Source organism: Bison bison, unplaced genomic scaffold (genome assembly GCF_000754665.1).
Source record: "Bison bison bison isolate TAMUID 2011002044 unplaced genomic scaffold, Bison_UMD1.0 scf7180017864371, whole genome shotgun sequence".
NCBI classification, from domain to species: Eukaryota; Metazoa; Chordata; class Mammalia; order Artiodactyla; family Bovidae; genus Bison; species Bison bison.
This window is the reverse complement of record NW_011494943.1, coordinates 13,025,026-13,030,388: the sequence shown is the minus strand read 5'-3', so window position 1 is coordinate 13,030,388 and position 5,363 is coordinate 13,025,026. Positions and strand designations below refer to the sequence as shown.

Sequence of the window (5,363 nt, the reverse complement as noted above, 5' to 3'; positions counted from 1 at the left end):
AGGGGCGGCGGGCCGGGAGCAGGTGGCGCCGTCGGGAGCGCGAGGAACGTGTGAAGCGTAGGTCGCCAAACCTGCGTCCTACACTGCTGCTGCTGCTAAGTCGCTTCAGTCGTGTCCGACTCTGTGTGACCCCAGAGACGGCAGCCCACCAGGCTCCCCCGTCCCTGGGATTCTCCGGGCAAGAACACTGGAGTGAGTTGCCATTTCCTTCTCCTACGCTACCTATAGCAAATCAAGGTGGATGCGGGACCAAATGATGACGTTGAGCTTTGTCCCCTGGTAACATTTTATGTAGTTAGTGCATGGTCATCCCAGCACCATCGGAAATGAGAACTGCGCCTGGAAAATAAAGCACTGGGGTGTCTCTATCAGGGGAATCTCAGGAATGGACATTTCTCCCTCCTCACCTGGGGGTGGGGTCACAGGTCAGCAAAACATTTGAGAGTATTCCAAGTCTCAAAACCTTAAAATATTCCCCTTTAAAACTTTTTTTTTTTAAATTATAGTTTTTGGTGCATACGCTCTTTTACAACCTGCTGTCAGTTAAATTCAGGAGGTCCTATCTGGCTGTCAGATTAATATATTGTATTATTCAAATCTATGTCAGCACCTCCTCTTGGAAAACATTTTCAAGGGACTTCCATGGTGGTTTGGGTGGTTAAGAATCTGTCTGGTAGTGCAGTGGGTGCTGGCTCCGTCCTTGGTCAGGGAACTAAGCCAAAGTGCCCCAACGACTGAAGTCCATGCACCGCAACTGGGGAGTCTTTGTGACTCAAGGAAAGATCCTGGATGCCACAACTAAGACCCAAGACAGCCAAATTAATTACTTAAAAAAGAAAACATTTTCAGTTATCACCTTAAATAAAAGAATTTAGGTTGTCACTTATATTTTGTTAATGTTTTAAAACTATAATGCAATATCATCATGTGTGGAAAAGGCAAGTTACAATTACTTAATTTCATCAAGGGGTTTCCCAGGTGGCTCAGATGGTAAAGAATCCATCTGCAATGAAGGAGACCCCTGGGTTCTATCACTGGGTTGGGATGATCCCCTGGAGAAGGGGAAGAAAGTGGAAGTCGCTCAGTCCTGTCCGACTCTTTGTGACACCATGGATTATACACAATCCGTGGAAATCTCCAGGCCAGATTACTGGAATGGGTAGCCTTTCCCTTCTCCAGGGGATCTTCCCAACCCAGGGATTGAACCCAGGTCTCCCACATTGCAGGGGGATTCTTTACCAGCTGAGCTACAAGGGAAGCCCAGGAATACTGGAGTGGGTAGCCTATCCCTTCTCCAGCAGATCTTCCTGATCCAGGAATCAAACCGGGGTTTCCTAGATTGCAGGCAGATTCTTTACCAACTGAGCTATCAGGGAATCCCCTGGAAAAGGGAGTGGCTACCCATTTCAGTATTCTTGCCTGGAGAATTCCATGAACATAGAAGCCTGGTGGGCTGTGTGTAGTTAGTGTCCAGGTTTCCCCAAAGGTCTCTTCATTTTAGTTTCAATCTGGATCTAAATAAGGTTCAATGTTTTATTAGTCTGTATTTCAATTGGTTTGTGTGTTTCTCTTACAAAAATTTTGTTTCTAAAAATAAAATTAGTCTCACTTAGTTAAATATTGTATAGGGAGTTCCCAGTTCTAAAGTTTTGGGGGTTTGTTAAATCTGCAGGTTCCATTCACATACTCCTATCTCTCCTTGTATATCATTGTTAAAAAATCAGGTTGCTCCACGGACGGAGGAGCTTGGTAGGCTACAGTCCATAGGATCGCAAAGAGTCTACACGACTGAGCAATTTCACTTCTCAGATTGTTTGACTGCAGGGTTTTCAGCAATTGCTGACTGCATCCATGTGGAGTTCCTCAGCATATCCTTGTTGTGAATTTTCAGTAAAGTGTAGCAGGATCTTAGTTCCTGGACCAGGATCAAACTTGTATCCCCTTTATTGGGAGCACAGTCTCAACCCATTGGACTGCCAGGGAAATTCCAAGGAAAGACTACTTCCTAGGTGGTATTGTGAAATCCCATCAGGCAGTTCTAGTGCCTGTCCTTTTGTGATGTTAATTTTCAACCATTGATGAGATGGCCTAGTTTCATTAGGTTGATGTTTTAATCCTATCATTTCTTTATTTATTAGCAGGACTGCTTCCATAATGAGAAATTTCTCTTATCCACTATTTGGTTATTCTGTTGAATTCTTCTGACAACACTAATAGTCTCTCTCCTTTTTGATACATTTCCTTGTACAATTCTTACTTTAGACCTGACATCAATCTCACTGGAGGCACTCTGCTACAAGACCACTTAATGGGTTGCTGGGGAAGGTGGAGGATACTGGGTACAGCTGGCCAGTGTGTACCGTAAGAGCTGAACACTAGAGAAACCTTGTGCACTGTGGATCCAGGACAACAGAACCAGACCGAGAAGAAAAACTCTTCCTCTTGAAGTGTCTCCAACACCTTCCATTGACAAAGCTTAACATCATGCCAGAGAGCACAGAAAAAAGGGCTCAGATGCATTTTCATAGAATGGGCAATGCAGTTTGAATTTAAAACAATTGATAACTGGAAAAAATGTACAGATTTTATTCACTCAGTCCCCTATTTATGGATTTTGTATTTATTTCCAGTCTTTTGCTCTTACCTGTATTCAGCAGGGTTTTAATCAAATCAGCCATCATTTGTTCTTTCACTTAACATTAATAGAAAGCCAGTGTAGGCTTCATTTTTAAATGGCTTGTCCTCTGGTACAAAAGATTAAATTATGTCAAGGACTGCAATGCAAAGTGGAATTTTCTGGGTATCAATTCAGTTCTCCTTAAATTCTAAGGAATTAAGATCACAAGCAGAGAGGACTTAAAGGAGGTGCTAAGCAATTCAAATAGACCTTCAAGATGGCATGTGATTTTACCTCAGAAGGCATTTCAAGGAAATGGAATGTGGGATGAGGCATCAGGTCAGGGAACCTGCCACATTCAGGCAGAACCTACTTTTGTTACAGCTCAGAGCTTAAATTCTCTGGGTGTGGTTCCCAGAGCAGCAGGCACTGGCATGAGTACATTTCAAGCCCCATCCATTGCTGAACAGGTCCAATGGTCTGTGTTTCAACAGCCCCACCAGGTGATTCTGAACCACAGGCAGAGAGTACATAGAGACTGGTGAAATAGAAAAGTCATCCCCCAATTTTTGACATCGTGCCTATATTGGTAAAACATCTAGGGTTAAGCATGCCCATGTGTGTATATTTCTTTATACACTGTGTATAAATCTTATGTAAATTATAGGACACATGAGAATAGACATAAAAAGATAAAATAAGTAGGAATACAAGCTCTAGTATGTTCTTCCAGCACACTATAGATCATCTTGACTGTCCCAGTTTGGAGGCCACTGATGCAGGCAGTGGCTGTGTGGTGGAGGCTCTCCTGTTTCAGGTAGAGTCCTTCTCTAGTGGGAAATAGGCAAATCAGGGTCCTGCTTGGAGCCTCATCTGGGGGCCGTGGCGGTACATTATGAGTGTTTTACTGAAGAGTGGAGCAGGGAGGCCACCTAAGCGGGCATTTCAAGGTATTCCTGGAGAATACGATCTCTTACTACAATCCTCGTTCCCCAACAATGGGGCAAGTTTAGGAGGAGCAGAAAAACTGCCCTCACGAAAATGTGAATTTCCCAGCTACACTGAGTTTTTTGGGGGGTCAAAGATCTCTCCCCTCCTCCACAGTGCCTTGCAGCGCTGTGCAGATTTTTCAACCTGTTGATACACTTACTGGGTTTGCAATTCAATCTGCAGAGCAAGTTGGGAGAATTCACATTTTTACAATAATTTTCCAAACCACGAACAACTATTTTAATTCTATTTTAATGCTTCCCATTAAAGTTTTTACAGAATCTACCCTAATGTTTGTATGTATCTGTTGTGAGCTTAAATACATACTTCACGTTTTCTTACCATCTTAAATGGCTGTCTCGTGCTTACAACTTCACCTACCTCTGCTGATCTTCTAAAGACTGCAACCCCAGGCGCTCTGCTGAGCGCCGGGGTGCGCAAAACCCGTGGCAGCCTCCGCAATCTCTACTGATTGATAGCCAACCTCATTCTAGAACCCCGCCAGTCCTCTCCTCTCGAGGGCAGAGTGGAGGCCCCGGAAGTGAGGACCCATGCGCCTCGCCCCGCCCCCGAGTCTGGAAGTCTACTGTCCCATCCGCCCCCGCGGGTCCGGAAGTCAGCTGGTCCCGCCCCCAGCTCCGGAAGTTGGAGGCCGGCGGGTTTTGAAGTCTTGCGGTCCCGCCCGTCCCGCCTCCGCGCCTGCAGGTTTGTGTCCGAGGTGAGCGCCGGGACCGTGCCACGGTTGCGGGTTGAGGGGCACGGGGTGTGCTGAGGGGCGGCTCCCGCAGCCGAGGTCCTTCCGGGAGCGCGGTCTTGGGACTCGGCCCGGGTCGATGCCCCGGGGGCCTGGTAGCGCTCGAGGCTAGAGGGGTGCACAGTGTGGCCGCAAGGTCAGTGGAGAGTGTCCTAAGTGGCTCTTGCAGGTGACAGGAGTGATCTCGCCCCGCGGGCGGCCGAGTCGCCTGTGGAGACAGGCGAAGCATGTCAAGGGGAGGGAGCCGGGGATATCGCAGGATCTTGGCTTCGTTTGTGTGAACTGAATCCACTCTTTGTTGTCAGAAATTTGACATAACTTTACAAAGAATATCTGAAAAGCTACCCAAAACGGGGCCCCTGGAGCCAGCGTTTTGAACGTATTGCATCGTGCAAGGCAGAATTCTCCACTGATAAAAGGGAAGATCAGTCCCCTTTGCTGACTCGTTCATTAAGCCGGTGCTCCTGGCCGTCCAAACCCTCCCCTGGGTGCGGACTGTTGTCTCCGCAGCTGCAGGAGCTGACTTTTTCGGTCAGTGCCTCTCATCAAACCATGATGAGACTTTCAGTTCTCTTTTTCATAGGCCTATACAGGGAAATGAGGGTGTTCTGGTACGTTCTGATAGGGTGCCAGAAGTTTGAAGGCTGCTGGGGGCTAACGGTTTCCAAGAGACTGAGGTTTCCAGGTAGGAAGTGGACAGGTGATGATCAAGTGTTGATGCTTTGTGAGCCAGAGCAGGGGACATAGTCCCAGTGCAACCATTACATCTGTGCAAAGAACCTTCCTTACAGAGGACATGGGTCCCTGGGGGGTTGATTTGCCTGACCACAGAGACTGCAGTCAGCACAGGCTGACTGGTTCCTGAACCTGTGTGGACCTTGTTAGTGGGCAGCTGGGTATCTTGTTCTGGAGAGGAGCTGGGTTCCTGTCTGTTAGCAGTGGCCCAAGGGCTCCAGCTGTCTGTGTCCTTCCCCAGGCGCCCTGGTCTCCTGTTGAAGGTGG

At 47.3% G+C, this 5,363-nt stretch overlaps 1 protein-coding gene across 4 annotated transcripts in view; it reads left to right on the top strand.

The window, feature by feature from the left end:
* Nucleotides 1–4,218: 4,218 nt before the first annotated feature.
* LOC105000463 (chromosome unknown open reading frame, human C17orf62) overlaps nt 4,219–5,363 on the top strand; it is a 6,240-nt gene continuing 5,095 nt past the window's right edge. Inside the window, exons 1-2 of one of the 4 annotated variants that reach the window (XM_010856388.1) lie at nt 4,219–4,325; nt 5,338–5,359. The gene's annotated coding sequence lies outside the window, so the exon portion shown is untranslated. Of the gene's footprint in view, nt 4,326–5,337 lie in introns of all 4 variants that reach the window. The other 3 variants (XM_010856385.1, XM_010856384.1, XM_010856387.1) reach the window with 3 other exon arrangements.